The 20,995-nt window shown below is 48.3% G+C and overlaps 1 protein-coding gene across 4 annotated transcripts in view; it reads left to right on the top strand.

The window, feature by feature from the left end:
- Positions 1–20,995, top strand: part of PPM1H (protein phosphatase, Mg2+/Mn2+ dependent 1H) — a 253,471-nt gene that overhangs the window by 129,074 nt on the left and 103,402 nt on the right. The gene's annotated exons all lie outside the window — the stretch shown is intronic.

The following is a 20,995-nucleotide window of genomic DNA, read 5'->3' as shown; positions in this document are numbered from 1 at the left end:
TCTGCTTGGGATGGGATATGGGAAAATATGATCGATCCTTCTACATCTGTATAAAATGCATTTAAGATGAATTATCAGGCTGGTATGAAAAGGTAAAGGCTGTCTTCTACTTGTCCCTGATAGCAGTTCACGTATAGACCTGTGATTAATACCTGTGGCGATCTAAACAGGTAGCATCCAAATGTTTTTTGACCCCAGAAAGCTTAGCAGAGACACACAACATGAGCATGAGAGGAGGGAGGAGAGGGATTTGAATGAAGTGGGTGTTTGGAAGGGACCCAGGAGGACTCCACAGCTGGTTCCACTTCTGCTCAGTGACTTTGCTCTGTCCCCTCCCAGAAGTCCAGGAGTTTCTCCTTTTATGCACAAGCCCTCTGAGGCTATATTCTCCTCTTTTCTGGGCTCAGCTGCAAGGAATTTTGGCCAAGAGATTATGGTTAACCCCTACTCTATCCAGCATTACTGAGAATAAGATAAACTTGGGTTTTATTTTAAATAACTGCTGCGTCCTCGCTTTAAATTCACGTGCAGGGAATTTAAAAATTACAGACTTTGTGGAAAGTGTTCTTATATGTATCACGTACTTCTCTGCCCCTTCAGTAATAACATATGTTAGCTTCTTGCTAAAGACTGACTCTTTGTGTTGAAAGCAATCAGAGTACTAGACTCTGTGCAAGATGTCCTCGGAGGACGAGTGATTTCCCTGTGCAGTCTTTGGTCTCAGGATGCCCCCATTCCTCAGTCATGTGCCCTCTTCCAACATCCCTGCTTGCCCAAGCCCGACCCCACTGCCCCCCCCCCCCCCCCCCCCCCCCCCCCGCTACCCTGTCAACATCAGGTCCTGGTGAAGAGGGACTCCCTCCAGCAGCAGAGGAATTTACCTTACTTTTACTTCCATTTACAAAGCTGGAGAGCTTCAGGACTCTTCATTTCCTCTAGTTTCATCATCCTCTCCTAGTCTTTCCACTGAATATTCCAGAGAGTAAGGGAGACTGGACTTCCAAGACAGCAGTATTTGGGGGTTTGACAATTGATGGTTTCTGAAGGTCTGTTTATTTTTAATATGCATGTGGGTTTCCATTAAACTCTATAAGATAATCTCCATTTCATCATAGCATTGTGCTGGGTAAATGGAAATATCTATAGGATACCATATGTATCTCATGGCTTCCATTCCTTAGTGTCCTGTCAGATTCCTAGCAGGGGACAGACTCCTGCTCAGGTGGGTCAACTGGATGAAGGAGTGAAAGGGAGCCCGCTAGGAGCACTGTGGCTCAGAAAGACATTTACTGCCTAAGGCCTGCAGGATGCAGGGAGGAATTGCTGCATCAGAGCCCAGGAGACGGGGTCACTGATGAGAGCCCTCACCAGAAATGGCAGGAGATGGGAGAGGTACTTTGACTTCTTTCTCTTCCCCCCCGCCAACCCCCGTCTGGCCAGGGCTTCCCATTGGACAAGCCCAGCTGGGAGCCAGGTGACAAGTAGCCCAGGGAGTAGTGGTCCCAGACGTCAGCCAGCCAGGGCACTTACACAGACCGAGACAGCATCTCTGGGGTCAGGTCGAGTGGAGGATGCTCAGCACATCTGCTGCTTCTCCTTTCCTTCTCCACCCCAGGGGTTGAGCGTCTCAAAAATGGAAATTCTCAATCTTCGGGCCTTTTAAGACAACATGCTGAGGAGCTGGCCTCGGCTTGTTGTTCTGTTCTGGATGCTGTTTGTTTGGAAATGGATGAGCAGATAAAGAAGTGATGGCCTTCCGCTCTGGGGGAGACTGAGTCAGTGATTGAGCTGTTGCACTCGTGTTCACCTTTGTCTTTATGTCTAGCTCCACGCCCTTTGAAATGAGTTTGCTTTGCCAGCCCTTCCAGTGATGAGGGAGGTAACAGAATGCCCTCGTCCCTGGGGACGGGGCCCACCCCTCATCCCAGGGAAGCACCTCTCACCAGATGATCTCAGACTCAGAAGGTGGCCCAGCTCCTGGGCCCAGAGTATCTTCATGTTGGATTATTCTTTTCATGGCTGCAAGTCCTCCCCCAGACCTTCTCCTCATTTTGAACATAGTTTTCTTCCAAGCTCTTTAACAGAGCCGCTTACCCAGCCAGCGCCTCCGTCCTACTTCCCAGAAGCTCCAGTGCCCTGTCCAGGACCTGCCAATCCTTTTCTGGGCTCTTACTCTCCTGTGCCCCACCCCCACCCCTCAACCCCTTCTGTTTCTAGACCAGATCTTGACCTCCTCATCTATAAAAATGGTGGTGGTGAAGTAAATAATTCCTGAAGTTTCTAGCATCCTATAGGTTATCCCATGAGGAGTGACACTTTTGGAACGTAAAGTGATGCTATACGTGTTGTTTTTTTTTTTTTTTTTTGGTAATTTTTATCCTCCTTCGAGTTTTTGAAATATTACTGTGACACAGGTTCCTGTGTTTCTTTTTTTTTTTTTTTTTTTTTAAAGATTTTATTTATTTATTCATGAGAGATACAGAGAGAGAGAGGGGGGCAGAGACACAGGCAGAGAGAGAAACAGGCTCCATGCACTGGGAGCCCGATGTGGGATTCGATCCCGGGTCTCCAGGATCGCGCCCTGGGCCAAATGCAGGCGCCAAACCGCTGCGCCACCCAGGGATCCCGGGTTCCTGTGTTTCTAAATGTTCATAAAAGTATGGTGTTTTACAAGGTTCTTCCCAATAACTTGAAATGCCTAATAAGTACTTTTATCCTTCTTGAACCTGTAAAGTGTGCACACACACAAATTATTCTATGATAAAATGGTATCTTTAAAAAACTAATAAGCTTAACTACATGTGTAGTGTTCCAGCTCTCGTGTCCAGATCTGAATTTGGGGTTTTATGGCTGATTGTTTGGGTTTGCTGTTCGTGTATGGGTCATGCGTCATATAGAAACCTAAGAGCACTAGGAGTTATTATTTGTATACATGATCTAAAGGATGGCTTATAGGGCACTTACTACGGTTCTGTTTTCGGCTCTTGTATGAACAACAGATTTTCAATATCCTCTTAAGTAGGCTCACTGCCTCGTTTATGTGCTAATACCATTTTATAGGTTATTTGAATTTACAAAAATAGTTACTCCCAAGAAATAGCAACAAAGTGAACTCTGATCAGACTTACATAAATGTAAGTCCATTATCACTTGTGGGCAAGTAGTTACCAATCTGAGGGTTGAATTTAACCAGATGATTAGAACTGATAGAGGTTTCTAGCAACAAGTCCCTGATTAATTAGATGCTGGGTTGGTTTATTATTATTATTATTATTATTGCCAGATACGGCTGCTGTATGTTTACTTTAAATCTTGACGATTTGGGGAGTGAAAGCAAATCTTTGTCTTGGGTCCACTGCCCCAGAATTACACTCAAGAGAGGCTTTGCAGTGGTTTGATTCAGAAGCTGCTGGCGATCGGGAACTAGTTGCTGGGCTGTACAGTGAGCTACGAACGATCTGATTCACCATCAGGCATGTGCCTGTTGGAAGTTGTATTCAGGAAGAGGTGCCTCAGGTTGTCTGTGGCTCAGTGGTTTTTGAGACAGTGGCTACCCTTGGTGTAGGATGGTCCACATTGATACCAGGTGCACAGTCCGGGACCGAGTTACCCTTCTCTCTTCAGCAGAGGTAATGACCCAAAGAGGAACATGCAATAACTACTTGACGCATGGCAGTTGCTTTATTTTTCCTAGGCAAAGGCAGCCAACTGAACACCTAGGGGATCTTAAGGGACCAGGAAAGAAGCAGATGGATGGGCGGGTTTTCATTTCAAGCAAAAAAGAACTGGTAGTATGCAAATATAATGCAAAGCAATATGCAAACTATCACCCATTGTGTTTGAGTCATTGGCTCCTTAGGGCTCTGAGCGATTCTTCAGTTGAGGAAGATGCTTTGACTTCATTTAGAAGATGATTTCATTTTATTTCTAGAGAGCTAAGACACTGAGGGAAGCAAAGCCGTTACCACTCATTTCAAACAGTGTCTCAAAGTTTGGCAACTGAGGCTACATGAACTCATTCAGATTAAAGAAAACCAATTAAGATTTGTTAACCTGATGATTCCACTCTTGCCAAATTTATAGTAAGAGAAGCAGTAAGACATCTAATAAACGCTCGGCACACATTTAATACTGTAACCTCACAGGGAGTCCTAATTTCTCTTAGTAATGGGGTGAGAAGTAGGCATTGTGAGTAGCAGGTAAGTACACTGAAGCACGGTGAGGCAAAGAGATTGGCCCAAGGTCCCACATCCCCCAAGGAGCGGGGCTGCCTGCCATCCAGCCCAAGACTCGAGTCAGAGCACTGTTTTCTTAATGAATGCACTGTACCCTGGGATTTCCCATCCCTGCTAATACTCACAAGGGTTTTTGTTTTTTTTGTTGTTGTTATTTTTCACATTTTCACATCTCTAAAATCAAGGGTTTCTAATTCACATTTTTTTCTTTGCTATTTGGATATAAAACGATGACATACTTTATGATCAGTGGCATCTTTGATTTCACCTAAAATGGTTTATGGGGCATAGCTGAGGGGATGGCTGCACTTAAAGCTATTTTAAATGCATCGCAGTAGTCAGGCAGATAAGCTTTGGGTGGTCCCATTCATTCATTCATTCATTAATACATGATACAAGGAATATTTTCTCAAAATGAGGGCTGCTACCCACTTCCAAAGGTCCCAGAGACCACTGTAAATTTTGTATTTTCATTTTGATGATAATCTATTGAAAGTAAGCATTTTCTGGATTGCCCGGCGGACCATCTTATAAAAGATGACTGCCATGAATTCAGACCCCCATTTTGTCATGTTGACGGTCCTCCTAGGAGATCAGGAAGGTCAGATGTGTTCATGATGTAGCTCTCTCTGCGGGAGTGAACAGGCATTCCACTAATTGTCCAGCCAGGATGTTTTTCTTTCATTTCTCTTTCCCTCATTTTCAAATATCCAGAATTACCACGCACCCCCGCCCCCCCCACCCCGCCATGTAACTTAAAGCTTTCCATACCCATTCTGAAGTGAATTCTTCTGGCAAGTCTGAGTTTTCTTGAGGATAGGAAGTATCAGTATTAGACAAGCCTGATATTTCTAAATTCAAAACTAGTTACAGGGCAGCCCAGGTGGCTCAGCGGTTTAGCGCCACCTTCAGCCCAGGGCGTGATCCTGGAGACCCCGGATCGAGTCCCACATCAGGTTCCCTGCATGGAGCCTGCTTCTCCCTCTACCTCTGTCTCTGCCTCTCTCTGTGTGTGTGTATTTAAGTAAATTAAAAAAAAAATCTTTAAAAAAAAATTAACAATTACACCTCGGTAGTGTTTCCTCTCGCAGCCTTCCCCCCTTTACTGGTGGTAAGACAATGAAACATTACCTAGCTTCCTCCAACCCTAGGGAACGTAAAGAACTATTTGTTCCTTTTTATGTTCATGGCCATAAATGCCCAGTACAGAACCTTCCTGAAACTACTTATTTTTTTATTATTTTTTATTTTTTTAAAGATGAAACTACTTATTAATAAGTGGTTCATCTATCCATACCTGCCAGTGACCTGCTACTTTGATGGTGGCCTTCCTCTGAGTTCAGAAATATATTTGATCTTCTTCCATTGACTACATTCAGTTCACCACACCTCTTCCTGTTTCACAGGTATATGAAAAACAGTATAGAGAGAAATGAAAATTAACCACCATTCTCTACTATGAAAGTTGAATTGTCATGTCTACCTTTTTACTACACAGCCCCCATCTTTTTAGTATATATTTACATTATCCCTTATCTATACCATAACCTGTAGAAGGTAATAGCAGAAAGAAAACGTTACTGTCAGATGTTCACAAATACACAGAGACTGGGGTGGCTCAAAACAGTCTCTACTTTTCCTATCAAGCCACTTACTGTCTACACAGAGGGTACCCAAGAGGCCCTTCTCCCTCTGGGTTTTCTTCCTGTCTCCTCCCTTTGGATTTTTTTTTAACCTGTCCCTGACATCCTTTGCCCCAAATCAGTGGTTCTCAAAGTATGGTGGTGCCCAAGCCAGCAGCAGCAGGTGGAACCTGACCTACTAAATCAGAACCCCAGTGGATGGGGCCCAGCAGTCTATTTTAGCAAGCCCTCCAGGTGATTCTGAAATACAGAGGAATCCCTGCTCTGAAGTCTACCGTTGGGCATCTGAGAGAGCTGGGAGGGAGTCACTGTGTCCTCAGGGTTTAAACATTATAGCTCTTCTGGCCTGAGGCTAAAGTGTCAACTCTGAAGGCCTCGAGACATCGTGCCATCCCTTGCTGCAGCCAGACCCGACCTGCAGGGATCTTCTATGGTGATGTTGCCCCTAATGCTCCTCGATGCTGCTGCCTGAGGGGAAGGGGCCTTGCCTGCCCCTCCGTTAGCTGGCTGCCATTTCCTTTTGCCAGCCTGATACCCTGGAACACAGGTCCTCTTCCTTGAAAAGTGCAAGTGAGAGGAAGGATTTCTTGCTTGATCCAGCTCCTGATTTCAGACTCCTGCTGACTGTTGGGTAGTTCTGAAGCCCCCGTCCCATCGTGCACCAGGCTAGGATTCCTGTCTCTGCACTGGGGCAGGCATGCCCCAGTGTGGAATTTTGGACTCTTACGGTTGGGCCCCTGGATGAGTGTACTTCTGGCTGTGGCTGCACCATCCCACCCATCAACTTTCCTCTACTCCCAGCACAAGGAGGTGCTGGGCGGGAAAGGCTCACGGTATTTGTAGAAATGGGATATTTGCACTTAGAAACACTAGAGTGGGGGCAGCCCGGGGGGGTCAGCAGTTTAGCGCCACCTTCGGCCCAAGACCTGATGCTGGAGACCCAGGATCGAGTCCCACATCGGGCTCCCTGCATGGAGCCTGCTTCTCCTTCTGCCTGTGTCTCTGCCTCTCTCTCTCTTTCATGAATAAATAAATAATATATTTAAAACAAACAAACAAAAAAAACACTAGCATGAAACAGTTGTGGTCAAGATGTGACTTTATGTATCCCTGATTGCTGGGAATGAAACAGTAGGTCACTGTCACCAGGGAACTTGCCACCATAGAATCCCAAGGCTGCATCTTTGGGCCACTTCAGCCATCACCAAGAGTCTTAGGGTTCAATCAGCTAAGTTACTGATCATGTAAAATCAGGAAAGATGAGCTAGCATGGTACAAAAAGACCTTTAGTACCTGGGAAAGTGGGCTAAAACTAACCAGTTGAAGTTGAACAACAGTGAAGGTAAAGTATGCTACCAGCTGAAGGAGGGAAAAAACTACCAGGATCCAAGAGCCCAAGCTTACCAGTGGCTCACATTTTTAAAAAATGTACTTAAGTGAACAATAAATTTAGTCTGGTCAGTAGTGTGGTGTAGACACCAGAACCTCATGTAATCCTGGGATGATGCCTTTGAGGTAGAAGGCAAAATAATACCTAATGGTTTTTGTTGGCTTATTTTGTCTCAGGCACTCTTTCTGGTTTCTAGGGCTTTCCGTGAATAACCTGATTAATCCTTACACCAACTCTTTTGGGGGAAGAACTATTATGAATCTTATTTTACACATGAAGTCTCTGAGTGACACAATTCAATATGCGCACGAATGAACAGGAACATTCCAAAGAGAGACCAGAGTGGTGAAGGGATTCAGAACCACATTTGAAGGGATGAGAGAAACCGAGATGAATGAGAGTTTTTTAGTCATGTGGAAAAGTAATTTGTGTTGGTGCAAGAGCTCCTTGGGTATTTGTGAGACATGGGGGAGAGCAGTGAGGGTTGTTCTCCGTGACTGGGGACAGCAGTGACAACCACAGGAGGACAGGGCAGTGGTTAGAAACAGGCTGGGACTGGCTGAGTTGAAATCTTGGCTCTGCCGCTTTTCATCGTCTGTGACATCGGGCCCATCTCCTGCTTCCCGTGCCTCAGTTTCGCTGCCTGTAAATGGAGATGATGGTCGCACCCACTTCCCAGGGAGTATTAGATGAGCAGATGCGAAGGAAGCGCTCACCTCGGAGACCGGTCCATGGTAGCCCCTCGGTAATATGAACTGCTTTATTGTCTTCGTGCTTGGTACACACTCGGCGAAAGCTGTACGCAGATGCAGCTGCCGTGGAAAATACTGGGTTCTCTCTTAGGGGAAATATTTGTGCATCAACTGTATCTCCACCTAGTAAAAATGTTGTACTAAGTAATTTGATTTTTCAGGGTCCCCGTTAAGCACCATGTTTTAGTGGCTTTGGGGGAATCTTTAAAATATTGTGATGTTTCCTTTTTCCTTTTCTATTAGAGAGAGGGAGGAGGCAAAGGGAGAGGGAGAGAGAGAATCTTAAGCAGGCTCCACACTCAGCGCAGACCCTGACACAGTGCTCGACCTCACAACCCCTGAGATCATGACCTGAGCCAAAATCAAGAGTTGGATGCTTAACTGACAGAGACCACCTAGGTGCCCCTCATTTTTCCGTCTCTTAAGAGATTAATGATCTCGTGATTCGTATAAGGAAAAGTACAGCTGTTCCCTGCTGTACAATGGTGTATCAGGTGGGCTAAGTGTGGAAACACAGATCTTCAAATTCACTAGTTTATAGAAGCAGTAGCTTTGTTTCTTGCAGGCATCTGGGGACCCGGGTGTAGGAGGCCCTGTCCTCTTTAACACTTGGCTTCCATGGTTTCTGGGGGCGCGTCTCCATCCAGTCAGCTGGAAAGGGACAAGTGTGTGGAGGGGGAGCAGCTTCTATTTCTATGGCCCTGGCTCAGAAGAGGCACCTATCAAATGTGCATGCTTGCCACTGGCTACGATTCAGATGTGTGCCACGCCAAGAAAACAAGGCTACTGGGACATGTAGTCTAAGTTGTTTTCCCAGGACCAAGGGAATTTACTCCGATGAACATCTGGCAGCTTCAGCCACCACTGGACATTGAGAACGGAACTCATGTTAGGTTCACGTAGTGACGGTGTCTTTGTTTTTGATACGTTTCCCCCATTGAGCTGGTGAAGCTGCAACTTGGATGTCATCATCTTTAATGCCCAAACACCAGTGATCTCTTCTGTTACTTTAATTTTGTCACTGTTAGTCTTAGAAGAGATGCAGTAAGTTCAGCTTAAATTGTCAGATAGCAAAGAACTAGCAGTCGCCCCGTGATCCACTTTCATCTCTGAGAGCATATTTGAATAATGAAAAAGCCTGCAAGTAAATGGCATACCGCGTATGTTTGTCTTTAGAAAGTTCGTCACAGGAAGCAATACTCATTTCGTGCTAAAGAAGAAAGATGACATTAACCAGGCAAGGGTAGGACTACCTGGTGTTTTAGCAAAACATGTTCTGTTTTTTTGAGATCATTTTTTAATTATCATAGTTATGTTGTAGAGATTTTTAAATGGCATACCAGTTCAGGTCCATAGTGCCACGAAGGAGGCTATTAATTTATCAGATGACTAACCCACGTCTTAGAGAGATCCCGTCCCTTGCCCAAAGTCAATCTGTTCATTGTGCGGCTAGAATTCAAACTCCAGCCCGTGAGTCCCAAGTGCGTGCACTTACCCACTACCCCGTTCTGAGTCCTGAATCATCCTCCCCTCAGATCCACCTGCACTTTAGCTGTGGGTCTCCTTTAGCCACTCCTTGAAAATGTTATTTTAGATTTATGTCTAATTTTTTATTTCACATTTTCTTTTTTCTTTTTCTTTTAATAACCCTCCTCCCTTTTATGTCACTAAGACAAATGAATGTTGAGTCAAACATCAGGGCCCCCAGTCTGAGGTATGAAGCTGAGTTGAATCAAGACCATAGCAGATCATGACCTGAGAAGAAACTCCTCCTCCTCCCTCCAGAGGAAGTGGGGCCGGCTGCTACTCTAGATCTCTGATGCACTGCAACCCTCTGTGAGGGGTTCTGGAAGAGGCATGAGTCAAAGAGAACCTGGAAGTGTGGAGCCAGTTGAGGGTAGAAACATGAAACTGGGGCAGCCTGGGTGGCTCAGTGGTTTAAGCACCTGCCTTTGGCCCAGGGCGTGATCCTGGAGTCCCGGGATCAAGTCCCATGTTGGGTTCCCTGCATGGAGCCTGCTTCTCCCTCTGCCTGTCTCTGCCTGTGTGTGTGTGTGTGTGTGTGTGTGTGTGTATCATGAATAGATAAATAAAAATCTTTAAAAAAAGAAACAAAAGAAACATGAAACTGATCCCAGGCAGTTTCCTTGGCCCCACCAACCAAGTGGCAGGAGTGCTGGTGGTGGCAGTGATGACAGCCGCAGGTGTCCTACCAACAGTGGTAGTGGTTACGGTAGCATTAGTGGGCATCGTGCTGGGGGACAGTGTTTAAAAACAGAGAGTGTATGGGCAGCCCGGGTGGCTCAGCAGTTTAGTGCCGCCTTCAGCTCAGGGCCTGATTCTGGAGACCCGGGATCAAGTCCCACGTCGGGCTCCCTGCATGGAGCCTGCTTCTCCCTCTGCCTATGTCTCTGCCTCTCTCTCTCTCTCTCTCTCTCTCTGTCATGAATAAATAAATAAAATCTTTAAAAATTAAAAAAAAAAAAAAACAGAGAGTGTACTCCTCAACTGGAGAGCAGTATGTGATACTGTGGGATAGGTGGTGCCCAGTGCCCAGGCCCCCAGGCAGCCACTAGCCTGTGAGCTGCTAGGTCAGTAGAGTAAGAAAGGAGTTAAGCTTTGAGAAACGCTCAGCCTTACTGCTCACTGGTACACAAAGTGCTGGGGTCCCTGAGTCAGGGCCTCTGAGGGCCTGAAGGTCAGCACTGAGCAGGAAACTCCCAGGAGCCCAGGTCATGGCCTCCCAGGAGGCTCAGAGCTGGGGAAGCCTCTGGAACAGGTTCTCAGGGGGCCGAGCCTCATCAGGGGTGGCAACTGAAAAGCTGCTCTGGGCTTGTGGTTTGAGGCATCTCATCTGTCTCTTGGCATCTAAGCTGATAAGACGGGGTTGGAAAATGGAGCCGGGCAGGGCAGCCTCTAGCCGGATGTGACTGGCTGGCCACAGAATATCCAAGCTGTGGACGACATCTCTGAGATCCATCAGTAAGATCTTTTTCAGCTCTACTTGCTTCCAAAGCCAGGGACCTGAGGCTCAGAGAGTGATGTGAATTTTGGACCATATCACAGTTTGGGACAAGCTTAGAGTTTACCTCCTGGTCTCCAGGCTCCCAACCCAGTGCTCTTTTTGCTACCGTCTCAGGGGGGCAACCAAGGGCGACGCCAAGCATCCGCACTCCAGAAACCTTGGTTTCTTCATTGCTTCGGGATTCTGTACTTAGACTTTTTTTATCTCAATAACATTAAAAAAAAAAATTCAACCAAGGAGAAAATGAAATATTCTTCAGAATGCCCTAAGGCAGGTGGTGGCTCAGCAGACTGTTAGTGGACAGGAATAGTGGGGCAGGAAGATTGTTCCCTGCTAGAAACAGCCCATGCCACTGAGCACACACCAAGCAAAATCTCGGAAGAGGAAGGAGGAGAAGGGAACCCGGGTTCTCCTTTCAGCTCTGCCGCTGGCTATCAGTGGGAACGTGAGAAAGGCAACTTCCGGTTCCTGATCAGTAAAAAGGGGATTGGGGCTAGGCCAGTGGTTCCCAGAGTGGTGACCTAAGAATCACCCGGAGGGCTTTCAGAAGAAAGGCTTCCAGAACACCTTCAACAATGCAGATTCGGTAAGCCTAAGAGAAGCCTGACAGTTTTTAGTTTTTTAGAAAGTCCCCCCAGGTGGGTATTAAATGAGAGTGTATATTAGGTGTTTATCTTCTGGGGCCGGTACAGAGTAAGCACTGAGTGCATCTTAGCTGTTGTCTGTATTAAAATAGCCAGAAATACTCAGTATTGGTTAAAAGTGCAGTTTCAAGCCAGGAGGCCCCGGGCTCGAATCCCAGGTCTCCATCACTGACTGTGTGACCTTGAGCAAGCCATTTAGCCCTTCTGTGTATCAGTTCCCACATCCACATAATAGAAACTTGAGGGGCACACGGGCGGCTCAGTGGTTGAGCATCTGCCTTTGGCTCGAGTCGTGATGATCCCGGGGTCCCGAGATCGAGTCCTGCATGTTCCCTGCAGGGAGCCTGCTTCTCCCTCTGCCTGTGTCTCTGCCTCTTTCTCTGTGTCTCTCATGAATAAATAAATAAAAATCTAAAAAAAAAAAAAAAGAAAGAAAAGAAACTTGAACCATCCCTATATCATAGAGTCACTGTGGGGATTAAATGAGTTAATTCAATTCAGAAAATACCTGCATGTCCCCGGTGTGCCAGACAGTATTGTGGGAACTAGATACACAGTTAATAATGGAAACAAAAAAAAAAAACAACCCTGTCCTCCCAGAGCCTGCATGTTCCTGGGGGGAGGCTGGCAATCAGTAAAATAAAGAAATAAAACACACAGTGTATGTAAAAGCATTCCTACATGCTGACTGAATGCATCTGAAGAATTCAGACGAGTGCCTTTCTGCCATATGGAAAGCATTTAATAAATGTTAGTTATTAATATTGATTATCAGTATATTATGATTACTGCTATTACTACTAGCACTATAAATAGAGTTTACCACTTTAGTATGTCTTAGATTATCACAAAAATATGCAAGGTAAAATACACTTTGCATTACAGTACAGATGACTTGAGTATGAAAGGGTACATTACCTCTGGGACTGATGCAAAAGCATGTGTTACGAACTTTTCAGATCACATTCCTGAGTACAATTCAGCTTACCCAACACTGCTGCCAGATGTTAGCTCTGGAGTCTAAAACTATATTCTTACCAGATTGGATCTGAACAACATGCTGAATTCAAGTCAGCACAAACTATAAGACCAGGGTGAGATGTGTGTTGAGGGGGTGTCTGCATGTTGTTTATAATTGTACTTTAGGTGCACTGGAGGCACGCTAGGCAGCTTCTAATATTCTTTCCAGCTCTCAAGCTTTGTGATTTTTTTTTTTTAACCTAGTATTTTGGCAAGCAGTGGTTGTCTCCAAGTAACACAGAAAAAGTCTTTTTTACTTTTTTTTTTTTTTTCTTCCCCCTCCCCAGCAAAGCCCTTTAAAAAGCCTCCAGGCTCTCAGGCATTCAACAAACAAAAAAGTAGTTTTTTTTCCTTGCAAGACTTAGCTGTGAAGTCAAGGTCATGCTTCCCAGGGAGCCAAGCAGCACAAGAAGCCCTCAATCATGCTGCTGGGCCCCCAGCCTGCCTGACCCTGGACGCTGGGCTGAGCTTGACCACCCAGCTCTTGGATCCTCGCTTCTCTCTTCCAGTGGCGTGCCAGGCAGTAAGGAGCCTTTCACGGTTGGAGCGTGGGACCTTCTTCCCTATCAGGTGCCATCAGACCTGCCTGCAGGAATTGGATTCATGCAGTAGATTTTCACACTGATTCATCTCTCTCCTTACCCCCTGCCCCCCACCAGAGTTTGGTTCTTTTCTGTGTCAAGGTTTATGTAGTCCCCCTCTCCCCCACGCCCTCAATCATGTGCTTTGTAAATCTGAGCCGCCGCGTCAGAGCCATAATTGCCACCAGCGACATAGGGTCGCCCTTCCAAACAGGCTGCTCCAGTTCTCAATTTCAGTCTTTCAAAAAAAAATGGCTAGATTGTATTCACTTTTTAGACCCTTCCTTTAAATGAAATCGTATAGCAAAGTCTCAGTTTGTGAAACCGGTAAGAGCACTCTGCAGACAGCTTAGCTGGGTTCTGGTCCTGGCTCTACCCTGGATAGGGCTGTGTGACCTTAACGTACCCAACCTCTCTGTGCCTTTGAGTCTTTATCAGTGAAATGGGGAGAATAAGATGCCTTATCTATAATAATGTTGGTAGGGGATTGTAAGTGTGTAAAATGCTAAGGGCAGTTCCTGGCATCTAGTAATTGTTCAATAAGCGTTTTTATTACTATAATAATGATAATTATTAACGCTATTATTATTCTTCATCTCAGTCACCTTGGGTTTTCTATGAAGTTTTTAAAAACCCCCGTACGTGCTTTCAGCACCATATTTTCACATAAGTGCTTTTGTCTATAGATGACATTGAATAAATGTCAAATAAAAAGACCTAACGAGCCAGCCTTCACGCTGGGCTCCAGAGTCGCTGAACTCAGTGATTCAGATGATGAGCAGTCTCTCAGGCGGGTGCAGTTTGTTCAAGCCATAAGACTGGCTTCTGGGTGGCTGCACAGCTGTACCCCTTGCCCTGCGCTTGAGCAGCAGGTGCTGCCTCACGAGGTACTGCCTTAGGCCCCGTCGGCACGTCGTGGCCGTTGTGATGCTGCCTCTCAGAAGGCTCAAGCGGTGTTCCACGGAAGAACACCCGCACGCACATATTTTCTCTTTTCCTGAACTTAGGCTCCTGTAGAGAACCTCCTCATTCCCATATAGTGTGGACTTAACGGCCGGAACCTTTGAGGCCACGTCAGAAAGAGCTAGACGCTGTCCTGTCGCAGGTCGCTGTGCTTTCTGTAGCGAACGTGTAATTAGGTGATGCGAAGGCATTCCTAACTATTTTCCTGCATTGTCAGCAGGCAGTCTTCTGGTCGACCTTTCTCTTCTCTTTTCTTCTCTCCTCTCCTCTTTTTAAGATTTATTTATTTATTAGAGAGAATGCAAGAGAGCCGGGGAGGCGGCCAGGGCCATAGGGAGAGAGTATCTCAAGCAGACTGCATACGGAGCTTGGAGCCTGACGTGGGGTTCGATCTCATGACCTGAGCCAAAACCAAGCGTTAGAGGCTTAACCGACTGTACCACCCCGGGGTCTTGACCTAATATTTCTATAAGAACTCTCAGGCCAGGGGATCCCTGGGTGGCTCAGCAGTTTTGCCGCCTGCCTTTGGCCCAGGGCATGATCCTGGAGTCCCGGGATCGGGTCCCGCGTCGTGATCCCGGCATGGAGCCTGCTTCTCCCTCTGCCTGTGTCTCTGCCCCCCCCCCCCCCGTGTCTATCATAAATAAATAAAAATAAATCTTTTTTAAAAAAAAAAAAAAAAAGAACTCTCAGGCCAACCACGCTGGGAACGTCCAGCGGTGCTTGGAAGAGAAACAGCACTCATGACTTTCCCAACATATCTGTGCGTGACATATGCAGTGTGGGCCCATGAGAACATGGGATGAGCTGCGCAAGGTAAGTATGTTCCAGGGCAGGCCTCTATGAAATCAGACTAGTGGGTTGACAGAGCCAGACAAACCCCAGCCACCTTTTCTTTTAGCATTTGGCATTTCACACAAGTTTACATGCTGCGTCTAGCATTGGGGGTACACTGGTTACTTCCACCACTGTTCTGGGTCCCATCTCCTCTCCAAACCAGACCCAGGGCTACGTTTCTGTCCTCCCCCACGGCCTTGACCCTGTCTCCACCACTTCCTTGGAATACAGTTCACTTCCCTACCTTACTCTACTTTTGGAAGAGCTGGCTGGCTTGCTCTCTAAACACTTTCCCCCTTCCTCCTGGGCACGGGGACTTACCTCGCCAGCCTTCTGCGTAGTTCGGTCTGGCTGCATGGTGATGTTTCCGTGGTAGTGGTGGCGGGGGCGGGGGGGTGGGGGAGGCGGTTGTGAGCAGAAGTGATGTGTGCCACTTCTCAGACCTGACCCACAAAAACCTCCTATATGCTGTAATGATTTAATTGCATCCCCTAAAAACGTACATCTGAGTCCTAAACCTGGAATCTATAAAGGTGACCTTATTTGAAAATGGGGTCTTCTCAGATGCAGTTAAGATACAAATTAAGATGAGATCATATTGGATGAGGGCAGGCCTTAAATCCAACGACTGGTTTTTCTTATAAGGCAATGAGAGGTTAGGGAGACACAGGGAAGATGACACATGAAGGGGGAGGCCAAGACTAGAGTTAAGGGCCACGAGTCAGGGAACGCCAAGGATTGCCAGGACCCACCAAAAGCTAGAAGAGGCAGTGAAGGATTCTCTTCTAGAGCCTTCAGAGGGAGCACGACCCTGCTGATACTTGCTTTCAGACTTTTAGCCTCTACAGTCGTAAGAGAGCCAATTTCTGTTACTTTAGGCCCCTGAGTCTGTGGTAGTTTATGCCAGTCCTAGGAAACTATTATGCACACCATCCTCTGTTTCTCCCCGTTCTGCCGATGAGGGGTTGGTCAACAAGGTTGGCCTGGGAAACGCGTGCTGAGGCAGGTGGGACACCTGGCCACCTAATTCCCTAGGACTCCCTCCCCCAACCTCCAGGTTTGCCAAGTGCACTTTTTGTTTCATATGTGAAGTAAGCATGTATCCCGCTAGGCCCCTGGGATCTGTAGGGTTCATCTGTTAGAGCAGCTGGTAGTGAGACCTTAACTAGAGCTCCTCCTTACAGACGGGGACTCAAGGCAGCTGCCCTAAACACCACTCAGTCTTCACCCCCTGGAAGCCACGTCTCCGTTGGCTTCCAGGATTTCACTCTCCGAGCCATGCTCTCTCTCCGGCCCCTGAAATGCAGCCCACACCACGGGGCGCCCTTCAGCCAGCCTCTGCACACCCCACACTCCGCCGGCCACCTCCTGCGCCTCCGTCTCCCGCTTCGCCCGGACGGGCCCAAAGCAGACTGTTCTCGAAGCACACCTATGAGAGCCTCCGTCTGGTCACCTCACCGTCCCTCGTCTCTGCAGGACGCCAGGGTCAGCCTTCTGACTTTGCTGAGACTTGGCGCCTCCTCTCCCCCCGTGTCCCCGAGCCTAGGCCGCTTTCCAGGCCCGCAGCTTGGCACGCGGCCTGTTGCTCTCCGTGTACTTGCTGGACGGCGTAACCAGGAACCGGTTGCCTTTCGGTGCTTTTGAAAGATCCTGCTGTGAGGAACGCTACAGGGAGGACTTGGAGTTCTCAGTTCCTCCAGGAATTCCCGGGTGCACCCCTGGATTGGGGCTGCCCCCACCCCCGGGACTCCCTTCAGTGCTTTTCTGTCTGAACTTCTGTCCTAAGGCTCGGAGCTGCCCTTGGTGCAGGTTCCTGGGCCCCGCTCTGGGCCGTGGGTGCTGCGGTTACCGCCGGGACCACCCCAACAGCCCGAGTCCTCTTTCCTAGCGCCGCGGGGAGCGTCTCCCTTCTGCGGGCATGTCAGGGAAAGGCCGGGGCGCAAGTGGAGCAGGGCGGTGTTTGCATGTTGGGCCCTGAGATGAGTAAACCGATTGGGGGGCGGGGGTTGTCTCTGCTGTTAGGAAGCATTTGTGACCCCTTCTAGGAACGTGGAGAGCCTTAACAGCACATGTTTTTTTGTATTAACTTAATTCCTAGGCGCCTCTGATCTTCCCTAGTTTTATTCTCCATGTGTATTTTATTTTTTATTTTATCTTCTCTTTGTGTCATGGCTCTTCAAATCCTTTCTGGAAGCAGGTAAGGTCTAAACACATCAGATATCCTGCAACCGTGTTCACACTTAAAATGTCCAAAATTAAAGGACTTTTCCCAGCCGATGCCTTTGTTTGTGTTCCCGGTTTCGAGGGGCCACTAGAGCACCCTGTGACCGTGGCTAGGAGCCTAGGCTACAGGGACGGCTCTTTCTCCTCTCCATCCCTGTGCGTCAGCAGCACTCGTGGCGGCCTCCGTCCAGGAGCCCCACGACGGCTCTCTGTGGGGATGGGCCCTCACTGGCTCCCATGCACTCAGGCCCCAGGCCTGCTGAAACTCGGGGGACCACGCTGCTGCCCCCCTGTTGAAAGCCTTTCTCGGACTTCTCCACAGAATCCAGTGCAGACTGTAACCTTTTTTGTCAGCCTGCCTTTGCCTCTGGCTCCCATCACTCCCTGCCCGCATACCGCCCGCCCTGGCAATTCCAGCCCATAAATACTCAACGCCCCCCACCAGAACTAAACTGTCCTCGGCCCCTTGTCTTTGCAGCAGACTATGCCCCCTTCCCTGTCTGTCCACCAACCCCCTGGCATGTCTTCTAGAAGACTCAACTTAGGTGTCACTGCTTGCCTGATGTCTTTCCTTGTGTCCCTTGTCCTTTTGCAGGCCAGAGACCCGTTCCCGGTGCCCTTCTGTGTCCCGGAGACCCCCCCCGAGACCTCCTCCTCTGTGCTGCTGCTTCACTTCTCATATTGCAGCATAATTGAGTGTCCCTCCTTCCCTCTCCTAACAAGCCAGAGCTCATTTGTGGCAGGAATCAAATCTTAGCTTCGTATCCCTTCAAAGCTCTTCCAGAAGCGGGCTCAAGTCTGCTTGGGCTCTCCGAAAAATTGCTTATAAATAGCATTGTCGTTTGAAAAGACCATAACCTCACTGAAACCCTTGTGGGCTTTATAATATTCTTTAAGGGAGCCAAGGCCAGTAGGTGCACCTGGGCTGGTTGGTGCACACGACATGGCACGTGCACAGGGACCCGGAATATGAAGGAGACAGTTAATTGCGGGGAAACGGTCCCTGGAACGTGGAGGCACCAGCTAAACCTGGCCTCAGCCCCACCGCCCCGGCTTCCCATCCAGCCTGACCCAAGTCCTGTCGGGTTCCCGACGACACTGCGAATACATCATTTCTCGTGATCTCCGTCACCCAACCCTCAGTCAGGACCAGCACCTTTCTCCCTTGAACTTCAGCGACAGGCTGCCGTGGACCCCCAGCAGCTCTGTCCTGCACCAGTCTGCCTTCCACACCCAGCCAGCGTGATCTGCTGTGTACAAGACGCATCCTCTGCTTTAAGCCTTAGGGCTCATCTCTGATCTTATATGACCTCCTCTGTACCCCCGCACCCTGTCAGGTCCTCCAACTGGCCCTGCACCCCCCTCTGGCACCCCCGCCCCATCTGGTCTTCCTCATGCATGCCCATCACACCCCTACCCTGAAGGCATGGCCCCCACGGTCGCTCCTGCCTGCACTGCTCCCCCGCTGCCTACCCCTGGCCACTTTCCACTTTCCACGTGGCTCCCCACAGCCAGTCCCTCCCAGCCTCGCCCTCCGGCGTGCCCCATCCCCTTCCTGCATGACCACTGCCCCTCCCCAGGCTGTAAGCTCTGTGCAGCAGACGGTTCCCTTGGGTGCCCTGCGGTCTGGGCCTGGCACAGGGGAAGCACTCAGGGAGTATCTGTTGAAAGAGAACAAGGGAGAGGAAGAAAGGTCTTAGAAGTTCTAATTTGATCAGTAAAAGTGTGGTGTTACTGGGGCTCTCATTCTGCTCCAGGTCACATGGGTTTAATTTCAGTCCATTGTTTATGGCTTAAAAAAAAAAATTCAAGCTTCTTTAGAGGCTGAGCCCTCCCTGTGTTCAGAATGTTTTGTTCAGTACAGCTATTACCCAAAGTTGAGACAGCTTTGCTTCAGATTGGTGGTTCAGCTCTGTCGAGCATCTGCAGCCATGGTCTCCTCTTCCTAATTTAGGGCATACCTAGATTTTCAGCACATGGTTTCCCCTCTCGGCAATATAGGACATAAGCCAGGGGACTTTGCTGTCCCCAGATGGTACCTCTCAACACACTGGCTCCAGAGTAAGTGATCTCTCTGGGTGCACACTCTCTCTTTTCTTCTGGGTCACTCCCATTTGTTCTCATTTCACTATTTTTGTCCCTGGTAATTGTCTGGAGGGAAATTCACCAGAGTTAGCATTTTTAATATTATTGGATTTTACAAAGGAAAGAAGGGAGAGGGTGGTCATTACTGGCATGGGGCAGAAACCCAGTGTAGGTAGGAAAGAAAGAAAGAGAGAGAGAGAGAAAGAGAAGAAAAGAAAAAGAAGGAAGAAAGAGAGATGCTGGATTAAGGTAGGAATTCACGATTGGGAAAAATCGTGGCCTTTCTTCGAGGGGAGCAGAATGCATCAGCGAGTGTCCCTAAATGTTCAAAAACAAACCGGAGTTTAGCTAGGAAGCGATGGTCCGACGAGGAGGGAGAAGCATAGCCTATCAAAGAAGGAACCTGAGGTGAAAGGTGGGATGGGTTCCAGTTTTGCCAAAGCCCCAACCTCCCTAGATCTCGCTCTCTTCGGCCCTAAAATGAAGGGATCAACCCGATAGGATTTCTAAGCCCAAAGACTTCATGAAGAAATGGCCTTCACTGCATCCCTGGCATGGTGTGCCCCTCTAGTTAATGGGTAACGATCTGCAGTAAGTTCTAGCATCACGTTAGTGACTTCAACTTCCTGTGTTCGACAAGCGTTCTCCCTAATGATCCCCCGAGAGAGCAGCTGAGGAGGCAGCGAGCTGGGGACTCGCAAGAGGCTGTGGCAGTTCCTGTCGTGCTTCCACCCGCTTTGTCGGGTGCACGGTTAGACTCCCAGCCTGGGAGCCGTCCAGCGCCGACGCTTGCTCTACATGGACGCGGGGCACCTCGGCAGGTGCACAGGCCTGGTCGCCCAGGCTACCCGGCGGCACTGCTTGAAGGGTTTGCATGGCAGGTCTGGCTGACATGCTGGGCTTCGAGCATAATCTCCAATCTGAGATTCCGCACTTACCCCTAGAACGATCACCTTTTTTTTTTTTTAAGATTTTATTTATTTATTCATGAGAGAGACAGAGAGAGAGAGAGAGAGAGGCAGAGACACAGGCAGAGGGAGAAGCAGGCTCCACGCAGGGAGCCCGACGTGGGACTCGATCCCAGGACTCCAGGACCACACCCTGGGCAGAAGGCAGGCACTAAACCGCTGAGCCACCCAGGAATCCCCGAACGATCACCTTTTTAATAAGAATTTTTTTAAGTCATTCCTGGACGTGGCCTGGCCCCACACAACCTTTCACAGGAGAGAGAACCCCACTTAGCTGCCAGATGGCTAAAGCTCTCTGGCGTCAGATACCCTTCTCTTTTCTCCACAGTTTAAAGGTATCAGTAACATCGAGCCAGCAAGGGAACAGAGATGGCACTTGTGTACACAGAAAGGTGAGAAGTTCAAAGCTTTGGCAAAGTGGCCGGTGCCCGGCTGCTCAAGGAGAAGGAACACCGGTGCGGGCAGGGAGCTGGGTTTGGGGTTAAGTGTCCCAGTAGGTTCCCTCACAGTCAGTCTCTGATGAACACGCATCATACATCATCATCTTCAGATTCCTGATGAGGACAATTTTAACTGCAAATAAATAAGCCACATAGATGGAGAAACCCCCACACGCGGGGGGTCCTCCC

The sequence above is a fragment of the Canis lupus genome, chromosome 10 (genome assembly GCF_003254725.2).
Source record: "Canis lupus dingo isolate Sandy chromosome 10, ASM325472v2, whole genome shotgun sequence".
Lineage (NCBI taxonomy): Eukaryota > Metazoa > Chordata > Mammalia > Carnivora > Canidae > Canis > Canis lupus.
Note: the sequence above shows the minus strand (reverse complement) of the source record. Positions and strands in the feature narration are given on the sequence as shown.